The sequence below is a fragment of the Branchiostoma floridae genome, chromosome 18 (assembly GCF_000003815.2).
Source record: "Branchiostoma floridae strain S238N-H82 chromosome 18, Bfl_VNyyK, whole genome shotgun sequence".
Classification (NCBI taxonomy): Eukaryota; Metazoa; Chordata; class Leptocardii; order Amphioxiformes; family Branchiostomatidae; genus Branchiostoma; species Branchiostoma floridae.
In genome coordinates this window covers 15,339,809-15,357,681 of record NC_049996.1, presented here as the reverse complement: position 1 = coordinate 15,357,681, position 17,873 = coordinate 15,339,809, and the positions used below count along the sequence as shown (strand labels likewise).

Sequence of the window (17,873 nt, the reverse complement as noted above, 5' to 3'; positions counted from 1 at the left end):
AGATAGTTAGAATAGTTTATTTGTAGATACATGGCAGTATACATGTTAGTATGTGTAATAGTTGTAGAAGAGCGCACGAAAGTCGCTGTGCTTTTGTTGTGTCAACGGAGATTACACCATTTATAACTCACTAGTGACAGTCCGAGCGTACATGATTCGTGTATGTGCAATAGTTGGAGTTGAATTAGTGGACAGGGGTATGTATTATGTGTTAGTATGTATAGTTGTAGATGAGCCTACGAAAGTCGCTGTGCTTTTGTTGTGTCAACATAGGTTACACCATTTATAACTCACTAGTGACAGTCAGAGCGTACATGATTCGTGTGTGTGCAATAGTTGGAATTGAATTAGCGGACATAGGTATGTATTGTATGTTAGTATGTTTAATAGTTGTAGAAGAACGTACGAAAGTCGCTGTGCTTTTGTTGTGTCAACATCGTATATAACTCACTAGTGACAGTCCGAGCGTACATGATTCGTGTATGTGCAGCAGTTGGAATTGAATTAGCGGACAGGGGTATGTATTGTTTGTTAGTATATATAGTTGTAGAAGAACGTACGAAAGTCGCTGTGCTTTTGTTGTGTCAACATCGTATATAACTCACTAGTGACAGTCCGTGCGTACATGATTCATGTATGTGCAGCAGTTGGAATTGAATTAGCAGACAGGGGTATGTATTGTCTGCGCCTATATAGAAGTGGGTGGGGCGGGCTTGTCTGAAATGTCAAACCCTGCCAAGAATCTGTTACTGCTACAGTCAGTGGCCATAAGCAACTACGTATACGTCGAAGCTAATCTTAGTACTTTTATTCCTTTTTCCAAAAAAGTATGGCGTTTTGTTGTTATCGAATTACAGTCATTTAGTCTCCTTAACCATGTTAAGATATGAAATCAAACATACTGTAACTAATGGAATAGTACCGATTTTGAATGGGGTGCCTGTCACAACCGTTGAAGCTTACTAACACAGGATTGATTATGAACAGTAGTTCTCCATGTAGATCTAAGTAGGGCAAAAATCACACGCTTTGTCCTTTGCTTTGAAATCCCTACTTGTTGGCGTATCTGACATACATGTGTAAAGCGAAGTCACCACTGGGAACAGGTATTCGCACCGAAGCCATACAACCACACGCGAACACGATTTTCTCTATATTTAATCTGTAAACTTTCTTAGGCTTAGGTCACATTTACAAACCGGGGCCCGGCCGGGCAGCTTTCGGGAGCGAAAAGAATGATATAAAAGACATCAAAATACACAAAATGTCAAAATAAGATTCATGGGCACGATTTTTTCATATTTATAGGTATACATTTTAATTTTTCGCTTCTTAAAAGATCCCGACCGGGCCCCGATTTGGAAATGTGACCTAAGCCTTAGTCTGTAACTCTATAACATAATTAACGCCGTATGCCTCTTCTACTACTACTACTACTACTACTACTACTACTACTACTACTACTAACTGTATTATTTACTATAAAAACTCATGTTTCCCCCTCAGCCCCCTGTGTGATAGTTTGGCTGAAGAAAGACGACCTGAAAAACTGACCTCCTTTCCAAAAGCCTTCGTGCACAATACTGCCTTAATGATGATACAACGTGACAATTATTCTGTATGTAAACATCGTATGTCTCTCCTTCTACCACTACTGCTACTAACTGTATTGGTTACGATGAAATATAATGCCCCACCCCCCACCCCCCCATGTGTGATAATTTGGCTGAAGAAAGGCGGCCGCTGAAAACCTGACCTCCTTTCCGAAAGCCTTCGTGCACAATACTACCGTAATGATGATACAATGTGACGTTATCGTGACCACCGTAGTCTATAGGGGGTGATTATCTATATCGATTTTGGGACAATTTGTCATTATCGGGTAATAAGGTTATCATTATTGTTATTACTGGTCAGGCTCATTATCGTTATTATTTTATGATATATGTTATACACTTTTCTTTCATGTACATGTAATCTACAAATTATTGATACAAAATGAAGTATTTCTACTATTACTGTCAGAGCTGTCTCATTTTAAGCGCTATTTGTAGGGACGAAAATTCGGAAAGATAAAAAGGTCAATCTGGTAGGTACTTATTTTACCTAATAAGTTGAATCTACCTTATCACATTACCTAGTGATACCAGTACTCTAAAAACCGATGCTGTTGTGCCGTACGAACGTTCTGAAAACCTTGACTTTGTTTCGGAGCGCTAGTTCTTCTTAGCTGACTACAAGAACCAGGTTACATTCGGAGCTGACATACAATTAGAAACACGGCAAGTAATAAACCCCCCAAAAGCACAATGCTTATATTGCGCTTAGGTCACATTTCCAAGCCGGCGCCCAGCTGAAAAATAAAAAATTTATGCGTAAAAATATACGCCTTGTTTAGTTTGGTGCTGCCTTTTATATCATGCTTGTCGCTCCAGGAAAGGTGCCCGGCCGGGCCCCGGTTTGGAAATGTGACGTAGACCTATGGAGTACCGGTTGTTTACAGGAATAAGCGCTAAGTTTCTGACTGTTTTCCCTGTGATTTTCCCGTCCGTGCCAGCAAAGCGCAGTCCCAGCCTTGTCTTGATTACTCCGTCCTCTCCCGCCCAACCTCTGCTTGGAGAGTACCGATTGTTTACAGGAATAAGCCCTAAGTTTCTGCCTGTTTTTCCCTGTGATTTTTCCCGTCTCGTGCCAGCGGAGCTCAGCCCCAGCCTTGTCTTGATTACTCCTTCCTCTCCCGCCCTACCTCTGCTTGGAGAGTACCGATTGTTTACAGGAATAAGCGCTAAGTTTCTGCCTGTTTTTCCCTGTGATTTTTCCCGTCTCGTGCCAGCGGAGCTCAGTCCCGGCCTTGTCTTGATTACTCCGTCCTCTCCCGCCCAACCTCTGCTTGGAGAGTTCTCAGCCCTAGCCTTGTCTTGATCACTCCTACTCTCCCGCCCAACCTCTTTTTCCCGCAGAGCTAGCGCTCAGTCCCAGCCTTGTCTTGATTACTCCTCGCTCTCCCGCCCAAAGCCGAAGCTGACGGGTGCTCGGTCTTGGCGGATCAGCAGGGATCAAGCCGCCGGCTCAAAGCGCTGGTGGCGCCGATCAGAGAGAGCGGGGGTAATCCCCCACATCTCTCCCCTGTCGACAGCAGGATTATATGGACTGTGAGCTCCTCTTGTCGGCAGGGAAGGAGAGAAAAAGGTTTTAAACGTACCAGGTACTGAACAACTACGAAACCCACTTGCTTGTAACATCTCTCCCCTGTCGACAGCAGGATTATATGGACTGTCAGGTCCTCTTGTCGGGAGGAAAGGAGGTGGCAGGGTTTTGAACGTACCAGGTAGTGAACAACAACCACTATATATATACATGTGTATATCGAAGTTTTACTTGTTTACATCTCTCCCCTGTCGACAGCGTGATTATATGGACTGTCAGGTCCTCTTGTCGGGAGGAAAGGAGGTGGCAGGGTTTTGAACGTACCAGGTAGTGAAGAACAACCACGATGTTTTGATATAAGGCACGAAACAAGCATCTCTCCCTTGTCGACAACCTGATTCTATGTATTGTGAGGTCCTGTTGTAGGGAGGAAAGGTGGGGAGAGGGTTTTAAACGTACCAAAGGAGGGGGAAGGGTTTTAAACGTACCAGGTAGTGAACAACAACCACGATATATATACATGTATATATCGAAGTTTTACTTGTTTACATCTCTCCCCTGTCGACAGCGTGATTATATGGACTGTGAGGTCCTCTTGTCGGGAGGAAAGGAGGGGGAAGGGTTTTAAACGTACCAGGTAGTAGAACAACAACCACGATATATATACATGTGTATATCGAAGTTTTACTTGTTTACATCTCTCCCCTGTCGACAGCGTGATTATATGTACTGTGAGGTGCCCTTGTCGGGAGGAAAGGAGAGGGAGGGTTTTTAAACGTACCAGGTACTGAACACAACGACGATGTTTTAATATAAGGTGCTAGTACGCAATCGGTTGTGTGGAGCATCTCTCCCCTCGTTTTAAACGTACCAGGTAGTGAACAGTGAACACAACAGCCACGATGTTTTGATATAAGGTACGCAATCAGCGTTTTATATTTATCACATTATTTCACTAATAGGCGCAACTTTTTCCCCTCATACTGGTGAATGTGATAGAGGAGTGCTATCACATTATTTCACTAATAGACACAACCCTTTTTCTTCATACTAGTGAAATAATGTGATACACAAGGGTGCTATCACATTATTTCACTAATAGACGCAACTTTTTCCCCTCATACTGGTGAATGTGATAGAGGAGTGCTATCACATTATTTCACTAATAGACGCAACTTTTTCCCCTCATACTGGTGAATGTGATAGAGGAGTGCTATCACATTATTTCACTAATAGACACAACCCTTTTTTCCTCATACTAGTCGAATAATGTGATGGAGGAGTGCTATCACATTATTTCACTAATAGACACAACCTATTTTCCTGATACTAGTGAAATAATGTGATAAAGGAGTGCTATCACATTATTTCACTAAAAGACGCAACTTTTTTCGCCTCATACTACTGAATGTGATAGAGGAGTGCTATCACATTATTTCACTAATAGACACAACCCTTTTTCTTCATACTAGCGAAATAATGTGATACACAAGGGTGCTATCACATTATTTCACTAATAAATGCAACCCTTTTCCTCGTACTAGTGAAATTATGTGATACACAAAGTGAAATAATGTGATACACAAGGGTGCTATCACATTATTTCACTATTAGACGCAACTTTTTTCCCTCATACTGGTGAATGTGATAGAGGAGTGCTATCACATTATTTCACTATTAGACGCAACTTTTTTCCCTCATACTGGTGAATGTGATAGAGGAGTGCCATCACATTATTCGCCATACCCACAACCTACGCCGTCTGTTTGTTTGGAGGTGAAACGATCAGTTTATGACTCGCCTTTGTGTGCGACGTAGAGGTGTGACAATCTAGAGAAGCTCTGTTTCCTTTGTGTTGTATAGAAAAGGCCTTAAGGGGTGGGGTTAGCCTGTTCACCTGTACCTGTTGTTGATATGTCAAAGGTTATATTGATAGATCATTGTGTTGTTTTGTACTATTTGTGGGAGGAAAGATTACGAAAATGGAGTTATAGCCTTCACGAAAGTGATGTCGATGCTTGTGGCCTTGGCCATATATAAGTATAACTGGGAGGAAAGACGATGCTGTTTACACTGAAAGATGTCCCATTCGCTCTGGAAGGTGCCCCTGCACACTAAGACGTTTAGAGACTGCTGGTTTTGAATTAGCTTCAAGACACCAACGTATCTAGATGCTCTTACGCTTTACGAATAGCGAGCGTGTACACTACTGGTGCCCCCTTCACACGGCAGGTTTAGTGTGATTGTGACTCTTTACACTAAAATGGTTTTACAGTCAAAACACTTCGCACTGTGAAAGTTTCGCAGTCACTGTATTTCACCGTTGGCACTGTTCCCTTTCAAACGTTACTAGTAGGTTTGACAAAACACAGCGCACCGTAGAAACCTGTTCTGCTATTGCGATGCCAATCCATTTTAAAACCGTAGAGTACTACAGGTTGATGTAGCCCGTGTATACCACCCCTGGCGATGTAGCCCGTGTCTACCACCCCTGATGGTCGCTCCAAACATTGCCTTAACTACAGTTTGATGTAGCCCGTGTCTACCACCCTGATGGTCGCTCCAAACATTGCCTTAACTACAGTTTGATGTAGCCCGTGTACACCACCCCCGATGGTTGATGTATTCCATGTATACCACCCCTGATGTTGTAGCCCGTGTATACTGATGATGTAGTCCATGTATACCACCCCTGATGTTGTTCTGAGCCGCGTGAAATAGAGTCGTTGGTCCATTTTGCCGGTCCAGCACTCCCAGCTTTGTCGGCTCGCCGGAGGGCCAGCCCGGTTATTCCGTGAGACGGATGAGATCCATAACGCCCGGCGAGAACTGGATCGTGTATCCATAATTCACATTTCCTGAGTTCCCCTCCCGCGCTGCCAATAGCTGAGATAATTTGGGGGATATTATATTGCGGAAGATAAAACACAGGCATTTGCTGATGACTAATATATGGTGGCGGGGTCATGAAGGTTTCCCCCCGCTGACTATCATGGCTTTGCCTGGATAAACTAGGTCCTTAATTTACAATCACCGTGCAGTTACTGCGGGGGAAACTCGGCGTATTATTCTTGATTGGTGTTAACGATTTGGCAAATACACCATCGCGAAAATCGCGGTCGGAAATTATTGATAACGAGCGCCGGTGTACGTACAACTTTCTGTCCGAGTGAGTATGTTTTTATGATACATGTGCGTTTTCTTGATTGTGGAAATGGATGGGAGAGAGAGAGACTGTAGTTTGCTCCTTTCTTCGATGGGAAATCATAAATAATTTACCGTTACTAGTGTTTGATGTGGAGAGTTTGACGCACCAGAGGTCGCGGGTTCAGGTCCCAGGGAATCTCGGCATACGGTGGCGTACTGGGGTGAATACAAACACATTTACAGTAAAAAACCCTTCGTCTTCTTTTCCTCGGTCTCATTTGCCGCGAAAACGAGCAGAAATGCCATCTTTCCTATCGCACATTTCCATCGCACAAGGTCGATAAAGGCCATGTTGTTTTCTCTCAACTCTTCGCTATCTTTATCGTCCCATCGAGCTGTCAATCATTTCGTCAGCTCTACTTTACCACCTGCTATGTAATCACACCTACGCGCCATGATAGAGGACAAATGGGGCAGTAATTGTCGACGGCAATTGTTCGATCGTTACGTCCAATTGACGTCCGGACTTTCCTCGTGGCGTAGGAGCCATTTTTATGCCGCGCTGCTGCAACTAAATGTAATTATCATTCGTCGAATTTGATTGGCTTGGCTGTCAATATTGCGTCTAAGCACTATTCCCCGAGGGCCTGCAGATCGTTATCGAGATTCTGAAATGTCAACTCTCTCATAAGGTGATCACAGAGTACACATGCCGAGGGGGCTCCTGAGGAACAGAGCGCGCCTTGTTGACGGATGGGAGTTGGTGGATTTAAAATCGCTGGGTACTGGAGCGATATAGATTACCATAGCTTCTGTAGATGGGGCAATATCGAGTCCAATATTGCTGGAATTTGCATAGTTGTTTGGCTCTGTCTCGTGATGGAAATCACAAGTTTGAATTATGAGCTTGAATTTAACGTAAAGGTATTGTAAATGTTTATGTCATATTCCTTTTTATGCACTCTGCTTGAATACGTAAATCCATTGTAAATGTATATGTAATGTCATATTCTTTTTATATACACGCAAGTGAAGACATTAATGTTTTGTAAATGTATATGTATATGTGTATGTAATGTCACATAACCTTTATATAGTCTGACTTGGGTTCAGTCTGTCAATTTGCCATCAAGGGCCAGACTGTCGTAAAATCCGACTGGTGTGAATGTAGTAAAATGACCCTCAGCGCCAGCTTGTGTCAGCAGTTTTCTGGGGCAGTCTCCCAACATCCAACCCTGTGTGTATTCTACCAGGGGAACGCCCCGAAATCACGTATTGGACACTAGACAATATCTCGTTCATATGGAGAATTTGCCGATTTTTCTACTGTGGACAGGATCGTCCTGTCAACAGCGCAAAGTTTACTACTGTTGACAGGACGATTCAGTCAATAGCAACAACCAGATTTGAACCGATGACAGGATTTTACCTCTGTTGGCAGGATATAGCTACTTCCTCTTTTTCTAAAGGACATGAGGTACACCTCCTTCCTTTACACGTGTATATGTAGCTATATATATGTAGACTGCAAGATGCAGAAGAGTCTGGAACAGTTCAAGGGAGGGGTTCCTCAAAGAGAGCGACAATACCCTGCCATAATGATGATGATGATGTAGCTATGCAGAAAAGGCTAGATCAGTGGTTATTCTGGAGCGCTTGCACTAGCCTCCATAGCAGGCTCTCTGGGCCCTTTTCGTCTTTTTTCGCTCATTATACACTTTGCCGGTAGTACAAGCGACCCAGTACAAAAGGAAATGGCCAGCAAAAGAGTATCACTCACTCAAAAGTGTATTATGAGCCAAAAAAAGACGACAAAAGGCCGAGAGCCTGCTATGGAGGCTACCCTTGCACATTGTCTGCGAGATTAGCAAACCAAAAGAAGTCAGAATGACGCTATAAAGTTGTTAGGGATACGTGTGCATGTTATCAGTGTGATCAGGTAGGCTGGCGGGTGGGTGGGCAGAATCAGAATATCAATGTGTTCACAGAAAATGAAATCATTTCTCGTTAAGTAGAGAGTAAAATCGTTACCCAATTGGCACATTTTTATTGCGTGTTAAGTGCTTTACACAAAAGTACAAAATTTTCTTATTATACCCATCAATGAGATTTGTTCTATTCTCCAAGCAGAGGTTGATGGGGCCCGGGGAAAATCGTCACCTTTTTCTTACATGCCGTCTTTTTTCTGTCAATGTTGGTTGGATTAGCAGACAGAAAATGACATAAAAGAAAAAGATCACGATTTCCCCCATGAACCTCTACTTGGAGAGTACTAGTAGTTTGCTCCAATTATACACCGCTCATCTGTTGGTGGACATCGCAGCATCAAAATACCATTCTTCAGACAATGGGTTGATTGTGGGTGACGTCACAGTAACCATGGCGACCACTTCGATGTACTAGTGTATTTGGCACGTATGTTGAATGATACGATATAGATAAAAAGAAAGGCAATATTTTGATGTTATTATGATTATGCAAGCACTTTCATAACTCACTATAACTAGGTAATGGTTCTGCGTAAAGTCCCGATGCGTTCTATCCTGTAAAACTGACGTATAGAGTTGTCATAGCTTTCCATTAGGACCGTTTCAAAGTTGTAGGGAAAGATATTTGTACTGTTGCTTTCGTTTCATTTTTGTTTTTTAGTGTAAAGTGAAAATCCAACTTTGGAAAATGTAGTTCCCAAACGAGCAGATATTTGTCGGACGGCAAAATCGTAATGTTTTCTAGCCTCATTTCTTCTTGCAACAAACGGCCTAACGAAACGGGAAGGGGGCTTGACAACTTTTCAGACTTTTACCTTTCAATGTCAACTAGTAGGTGTGAATGTTAGAAATGGAAGACTTTTTCTTATAGACACTTTTGTGTTGCTTTCTATTTTGGCCAGGGGAGTCAGTCCACGCTTAGGTTCACGTTTCCCCTGGACGGGCCGACCAACTCCTCTGGTAGAAAAACTCCCCTGCCGCAAATTTTTCTCCCTATAAAACCAGCGTAGTCAGTCTGGTAGAGACTTCAGACTACTTCAGAACTGTTTCCACGAACTGGGGGAGTGAGCAGTTGGGAGGGGCAGCCATTATGTTGTCTAATTGTCGCTGAAGTGCCAGTCCCGCCCCTTCTATTGATTAGCACACACAGAGATGCCATGTGCAAACACAGAAGTGCGAAACTGGGTGTAGAAACAGCCACTGGTCGTCAAATTTGGTTTTGACACCTCGGCGTAGAACGGCCTTGTTACAAGACAACTTTATTAGTTCCCCGCCCCATGGGTTGAAGGTTTGCCTTTCGTCTTACTCGCTGTGTTTTGTTTTGACTTGCGTGATTTGTCAGTTCGTTAGCGCCGGTTGACCTGCAAGCGCTGGTGGCACACACATTCATTCACTCGCTGTGTCAGTAAGCAGAGTCTAGCACTGTCCCTCTCTCTCACAGTCACACACAGAAACACACGGGCACTCGGTAAGTTCCTTTTATCTCATCATTTCATCAACGTGATGCGATCAAGCAAGGGAATGTCTAAAATTTACATGTCTGAAGGAAGAAGATGTGCCGTTTTTCTTTACATGTTGCTGTACTCTGAAATATCTTTCAAAGTTTGCGTTTTCTTGTATGCATATTGAGTCCCGGTGTATTTTCATGCTCGCCCTATATATCAATTCCCGTACACAACCGCATGTGTATCGTATGTGCTAAAGCAAACAGCTCTTTCTTTATTTCTTTCATGAAAGTTACAGCTTTTGTTGTTCTTTTGGTCTTCGATAATTGTGATAATGTGTATGACCAATTATCAGCCCATTTTCTGAAAGAAAGGGATTTATTTCACCAACAACGTTATTGCCATGTGGAAAATATCTATTCTTTAAGTTGGATTGACCAAGAAAACTACGTTTAGCGCTTGCTGAGGTATTCTTACGTTGACGCAATGCTGTAGTAAACGCAAAGCATGTCCGCATCTCACATTCACGTCTTGTTGAGGCCTCGGACCTCCGTTTGAGTTGCAACATATTGAGCGGATCAACAGAACGGAGAAGGAATCGCGACTTGAGGGCTCACACAGCGCCGCTATCGGGTTACTGGTGCACATTCTACCCCAGTTTGCAGTGTACTGGCTGTTTCCTTCATTCATAGCGGCTTTTGGCTACTTTTAAACATGTATCTACTCTAATAATGCGCTTGTTACTGAGAAGAAGAGATATACAATCCACTAGATTTGTACTGCGATATGCGATGGTGTCTTTGGTCTGGTACTAAATTATGTAGTTGATAACCATCTATACCATTCGCATGTATATAATGCTAAGTGACAGGACTTGCGTAAATACGTTGTCATATGATTTATACGTCTTGTACCGACTTCCTGTGTGGCGTATACGCGGCGTATATGTAGTCACCGTTCATACTTTTACCATATACACTACATAGAATAGTATATAACATTTATTCACTGTGTTCCTAAATTAAACAAGGGGTGGGGCTATTGAGAATGATATGTTATGGAAGCTTTTAGACAGTGCTCCTAGAGACTCTCAACTTTGCAATCTCATAGGTATTACCAATGCTACATTTAGCATATCCCCTCAAAACACCATTTTTTTAATCAAAGAAACGAATATCGGTACACAACAAATAAAGGTTAACGAAGTTATATGCTAGTGTATTGTTGCATGTTCTCACGCGCCAGTGCGGAAGCCCATGCAAGGCCAGCTCCCACCCAAGGACGTCTCGTACCGAATTCTGCCGCCTCAGTTGTTCCTCGTCTCCTGTTTTGATATGCCCATATTTTGGGTCAAATGTTAACTCAGAAATTATGTGACCCCGTGACCCACAGAACCCTCACCCATCCCCTGCAGTTGTTATACGATAGTTGGTGGGGTTGGGTATATGTTGACTGTCCCGTGGAATGCAGGCCAGCGCCAGTAGGTCTATCGTACCGTCCCATCCCTTCCAGCTGTGAATTTTTCCACCCAAAATATTTTCAATGGAAAAGATAACATAGGGTATAGATCATGCGCTGGGCTGCGTGTTTCTGTGATTGCGCCTTTTGGCAAGGATTACACTTGTAAAAACACCACATTGTTGCCGCGATAGGGATAACAAGCCCAGGCCTACTCAACCTAGTCTCTTTGTGTTTTCCTTTGCTTTTAAACTGAACTATTTTCAAGATTGTGTCTAGATTGGGAGAAAACCATGACAGTCTAAATTCAACATTCAATTTATTTGTGTGTTTTTCGATAAAATAGCCATCGTTCCTTTTTATAATCTTGATTGATAAGAACAAACTATTTTCTTTGTGTTTTCCTTTGCTTTTAAACTGAACTGTTTCAGGATTGTGCTTACATTGGAAGAAAACCACGACAACCAGTTAAGTTTAAATTCAACATTCAATTTATTTGTGTGTTTTTCGATGAAATAGTTATCGTTCCTTTTTATGCTCTTGATTATTAAGAAAACAAAATAACTCGACCACATTTTATTAGATTGATGTTTTGTTACATGATTATCCATTTCAATACATTGTTTATTTAAAACTTGATTCGTGCCAACCTAAATTGTGTATTGCACTATCTAAACAATACGTGTAAATCTAAGTACGTTGCTGATTGCAAGAAACACAACAAACGTTAATTTGTTTATCAGAAAATACCATGAGGGTGTAAATGGGTATTGAGGGAGTTGGGAGACAAAAACCACGAAACTTGACGGAAGAAATGCGCAAAAGGAATAAAGTTCGCGGTGGTGGGTAAGTTCGCGATGAAGAGGCCAACGCAAAAAACGTCCTCTTACAGTAGTAGTTTTAAACAATAACTGAAGAAGGCAACAATGTATAAAACGAGATGAAATCAAAGTCAAACAATAACTGCACCTGACACAGATGTGCGAAGGCCACGGTGTCACAGCTGGAGATATTAACGCTAAAGGCTATCATTCTTATTGTGTAGAAAGTTGGCACCCAAACTGGACAGATTTGTCGGAAAAATAATTTGCGTAATTTCCTGTAACACTAACAGCTTTTTAACATATTTTGGTCCCTCTAAAACATTTAGTGTTTTTGTACGGCATGATGTGAGACGAGTGAGTGTGTACGGCCAAACTGAGACGGCCAGTACCGTAGTTACTATTAAACTAGTTTGTTTGTTTGTTTGTTTGTTTGTTTGTTTGTTTGTTTGTTTGTTTGTTTGTTTCTAGTCCTGTACTCAGGACCAGAACAAATCAGGTTTTCAACACCTTCGTACGGTACAACTGTAACGTTTTTGTACTAGGCAATGCTGTATGGTATGTTGAACTTCTTGTGTAAAGAAATGACCAAAACATTGACTTCATCGGGTTTAAATGAACTTTTTGTTGCTTTTTTCCTGGTACTTTCATTTTTTTCAACTTCTAGGACTTTTTCCAAGTCTTAAAACTAGTACTACAGCTTAAGTCTTCGCCATTGCTAAGGCGCTAATCTCCGTTACCATGGGAACAGGTTCTGCTGGATTTTTGTCCATCTCGCGCCGCGATTTTCCCATAGTTGGTTCCGAATCCCCAAAATCCCAGCTCTACTGTCCGAGGTGACCTCTGTACACCCTAGGCCACACTTTATCGATCTAAGCCTGATATACTAATCCTTTGATACACTGTGGCTCAATCCGCCCGGGCTTAATTCTAATAAATCTTTCAGTCAGACTGTAGTCATCATTAATTCAGGGGGCTCAATTCCACAGAGAGAGAGTTCTGATTTACGACAGTGGAGGCAATGCGTCAGAAAGTAATTTTTGCGACACCTATGGGACCGATTTGCGGCTGCGAGCAATTATCATTAGGGTTTTTAATGATTTACTAAGTAATGGCTTCTTTGCGAATTCTCGCTGAAGCAGTTTGATAGAGAGAAATTTATGCCTCGTAGGTAATACTATATCTGATTCTCGATTTCAGTTGCGTTAATGAAACGGTGCCTCACAAGCCTGCAGTACTCCGGATGACCACTAGGAGGTGCTACTCCATTATGTCACTGCGCGAGTTTACCTTTAGTAAATCACGGTGAACATTTGTAAGTGTGTAAAATGTGTAGAGCCAATTGTGATGTCTTTCTCGGCTAAGATTTGTCAAAGTCTACCTCTCAGTTACAAAAAATACACGAAATTGAGTGAGAAAATTGCACTAGTAATTTTGATAAAAAATTCCAAACGACAGAATAAAGGAAATGCATGAACTGAATAAAAAAAAAGGGAATTCTACACGTATTTCAGATATTAGTACAAACCCTCCAGGCCTTTCTGTTCTGATGCTATTGAGGCAGGTTGAACGGAGGAAAATTGGGTACCTCTTCAAAAACATACCTGGTGTTCTCTCCGATGCTAACGAGCATGATTATCTTTTCCACTGTCCGCCGTACCCACACTAACAAACACTTCTTTGTAATCTTCTTCGAATTCTCTTTTTTTAACGAAAGGAGCATTCGTTATTTGTTGTCCGGTTACGTCAGCGGTACCTCTTCATTATGATTCCTTATATTAACGAAATACACACGAGTGGCCCTTAATCCATGCGCTAATAAACACCTTTGTCTCCGCCTGACATATAGAAGACCTGGACTTGTTATGGTCCGCTTCTGTCCAAAGATGGGATTCTAATTAGCCTTTGCCAATTTCCGTGCGCACAAAGAGGGTACGAGAGAGGCGAAGACGGGATACAAGTGATTGGAAACCTCTCACAATAACGCCGATAGATAGAGGGCTGTCAGCGGTGGGGTAAAGTGAAATTGGATACTTGTTACTTATTTTCTGATCTTGTCACGGAAAAGCCTTATATTTGGGGATTTCGGGTGTTAATTCTGTCTACAATATAAAAGCGAAAACATCGTCTTATGTGTTTGTTACGAGAGTATAAGGCAAGCTTTCAAAAGATTGTTTCTTAATCATAAAATGAAACAGAAGAGATGGGATATCACTGTTGAGAGTATAACAGTTATCACAAACACACACACGTATGCACATACACACACACACAAATGTACGCACGCATACACACATACGCACACACTACAAAACATTCTGAAGGATTTAATAACATCTCTGCTATCCTATATGTAACGTTACAACATGGATGCATGTACAAGTCATACTGGGGTCCCCACTGCTCTGCCGCTCAGTAGGGGTACAGGCGTGTTCGCCTTGTACATGGCAGCGGTAAATAAACACAGCGGGGTTGATGCGCCTTCCACACGTTAAAAACAACTTTCTATAGGTGAAAGATGCAGGTGTGTCAGTCATGTACGGATCTTGTTTTTGTGTCAAAGTCGTTTTTGTTCTGTGTGAATATTAAGTAGTCTTACAGGCACGCGTAGGTTTTATTAAACACCGTGTAGCTAGTGGGATAAGCCCTGACTACCCAACTCAAAACATGGCTTAAAATGATAAATTGAAGAATTTGGGACGGCAGCAAAAATCAGTGATAAAGGATAAGAAATGTAAGCATACGTATTGTCAAAATATATCATTCAAAATGCATGAGATTCAGTATTGTATTCTTAACATAACGGGTGGTTGACAGGTTGTTACAATGATGTCTTCATGTGAAGTTGGCGTCCCTACGGGGTGTGTATTTCATACATGTCGGTGACAGGTGCCCACTTTTATTCATGACTTGCACATATACCTAAAGCTCCCTGTACTCTTGTCACTGAAAGCAGTGAAATCATTTCTATGCACCTTCTTTGCCGTTTGTTCGAACAAATGATTTTGTGTGTATATAGATGCCGTTTTTTTCGAGTGCTGATTTTGCGTGCTGAGGAAATGACGACGCCACCAAACTCACTAAAACATGCACCTGTGATTTGGTGGAATATGCATGTAGTAATTTTCGTATCCAGTGTTCTTTGCATTGCATATGCAATATCAAGGTGATGCTACATAAAACGCTTAAATTTTTAGAGGTCGGACAAAATCCTCTATCTTCAAAAGCCTCTGAAAAGTCATTAGCCTTCGAAAAAAATTTAAACCGTTTTAAAGATATCAACACAACACTTTTTGCTTATCTTTTGACTTTTTCTTGAAGCGATTTATTTTGTTTCCCACCTGCGCGAGCGGGGTTAAGCGCCAGCGAAAAGGTTTTAACATACCCTCCAAGCAGAGGTTAGGCTCCGGCTGTTTTTTAACTTAAACGTTTTTCATTCGTTTTTATCGGACTTTGTATTTTGTATTTTATCTTGCTGTGTCAAAACCTAACTGGTTTGACTGGCGTACTTCAAGGAAAATGACAAAATAGAAAGCCCGATAAAAACGACTAAAAAACGTTAAAAAAGCCTGACCTCTGCTTGGAGAGTACCAGCAAAAAGGTTTTAACATTCCTGTGTAAGGACTGCTGTGTAATTGGGAATGGACTTCTTCCGCTAGGCAGACTCCCAACAAAGGGGAACATGTTCTACACGGACGTGGATCCGCCCCGAACATCGCTCTAATGACACGGAAAAATCTTTTCATTTTGTCCAAAATGTTGTCTTTTTTTTTTACTATTAGCTGATAGAGTAGCATTGGTGGCTTTACTATATTAAATTTTGTTGTAGGAATCAGACTCAATTGTCTTTCTATCAAGATTTTTGTCACGACTGGTCGTTTTTGTGTTTAAAAATTACACGGAAAAATCTTTTTGCTTTGTTCAAAATGTTGTTTTTACTATTGGTTGAAGGAGTAGCACTGGTGGCTTTACTTTGTGAAATGTTTTTGTAGAAATCAGACTCAATTTTCTTTCTATCAAGATTTTTGTCACGACTGGTCGTTTTTGTGTTTAAAAATTACACGGAAAAATCTTTTCGTTTTGTCAAAAATGTTGTCTTTACTATTGGTTGAAGGAGTAGCACTGGTGGCTTTACTTTGTGAAATGTTTTTGTAGAAATCAGACTCAATTGTCCTTCTATCAAGATTTTTGTCACGACTGGTCGTTTTTGTGTTTAAAAATTACACGGAAAATCTTCTCGTTTTGTCCAAAATGTTGTCTTTACTATTAGCTGATGGAGCAGCACTGGTGGCTTTACTTTATGGAATGTCGTTGTAGAAATCAGACTCAATTGTCTTTCTATCAAGATTTTTGTCACGACTGGTCGTTTTTGTGTCTAAAATTAGTAAAAATTACACGGAAAAATCTTTTCGTTTTGTTCAAAATGGTTGAAGGAGTAATATTGGTGGCTTTACTTTGTGAAATATTGTTGTAGAAATCAGACTCAGTTGTCTTTCTATCAAGATTTTTTGTCTCGTCTGGTTGTTTTGTGTTTGAAGAAACATTACGTCAACGAAACGGGATTGGAACCCTTGCCCGGTGGTTCCTGGTAAATATCAAACGGATGCATCTTGCTTGTACATTCTTTGGTGGTCCTGGCGAATAATGAGCCGAACAACTCGTTTCTGGTGTCGCCTCTGTTGTTACAACAATCTTTTCCGAGTCGGGTGATTTTACGCATGGTTAAGCCATCCATTCTCGGTCCAGATTGATGCACAGAATGATTGTAACAAGGCGACGGAGACTTGTAATGATGTCTGTCCCAGTCTTTGTGATTTTGGATTCGTCATTTCTTAGCCGGCGAGACAGCTAAGGTCATTCAGCAAAAGTCTTCAAATTTAAAAACCTTGGAAAAATCTTTAACTTCCAAAAGCCTTCGAAAAATCTTCAAAATTCAAAAGCTTTCAAAAATTTATCAAATCCGTCAATAGAAACAACCGCAACGGGTGGAATTACAAAACAAATTCTTCACTGTTTTTTTTCTCCAGAAGCACCTTAATCTAAAATTTATAAAGTCTCCCGCTTTTTCTCCTTATCGGACCTATTATTTGCTTTGTTCTCAGAGAACAAGTCCAGAGTACACACGGCGATCTCACCTTGAAATTCCCTCAGACTGACATCACTGTGATCACACACATTTGGTCCATTTTTCCCTCGCCCTCAATCGTAAGTAATAACTCGTCGTTTTTCTCAGTAATTGCCTCCCCTCCTGCTATTTTCCCTCCACCTTACGTGCATTTCTCCACAATGGATGCAAATTACTGCTCAATATTGCTGTTGTTTTTGCCGTCATTAGAGGGTGTGTCCTGTACAGTAATGACAATTAGCCCCGCCTTCCTCATTAGTGTCGTCCATTCAGCGGCGCGAACTAATGATTATAATGATTATAATGACTTCCATGTGTTGTGCGAAGTGCCATTGTGTCGCCCCATCACATTGTTAGCACCTCGTTAGGGGGTAAATCTTATGCAGAGTGCATCAGCCACTCCGTGCTCACAACCACCACAGACTCCGGGGTGTAAGGACGTGCTAAACTTACCTCTCTGTAAAACCCCACACGTAGTTTCCATTGGATCTTTCTACACACTTGGATTTACCTGCACGCTGTACTTTTGGTAAGTGTACGATGTAGTCTTACGATGATAGGTTTGGTTGAGGACACAATTTTAGGCTTGTTTTACGAGTTTGGGCCCCCGGCTGTCACCGATGATTTAGTGTTTTCGCCTGTCGCCGCTTGGCTCGTTGTTGCCTTCGTGTGTTGTTATGTACTATATCATTATCGTTTAGACTTTCTACGCCATAGGTTTTAATGTACATTTGTCACTGAG

The 17,873-nt window shown here is 41.6% G+C and overlaps 1 protein-coding gene across 5 annotated transcripts in view; it reads left to right on the top strand.

Annotated features, from left to right (window-relative positions):
- Positions 1-17,873, top strand: part of LOC118406142 (frizzled-8-like) — a 37,910-nt gene that overhangs the window by 13,516 nt on the left and 6,521 nt on the right. Inside the window, exon 1 of one of the 5 annotated variants that reach the window (XM_035806015.1) lies at positions 9,652-9,750. The exons of 3 other annotated variants lie outside the window; for them this stretch is intronic. The gene's annotated coding sequence lies outside the window, so the exon portion shown is untranslated. Of the gene's footprint in view, positions 1-9,651; positions 9,751-17,475; positions 17,661-17,873 lie in introns of those variants that run through there. One more of the 5 variants, XM_035806012.1, reaches the window with a different exon arrangement.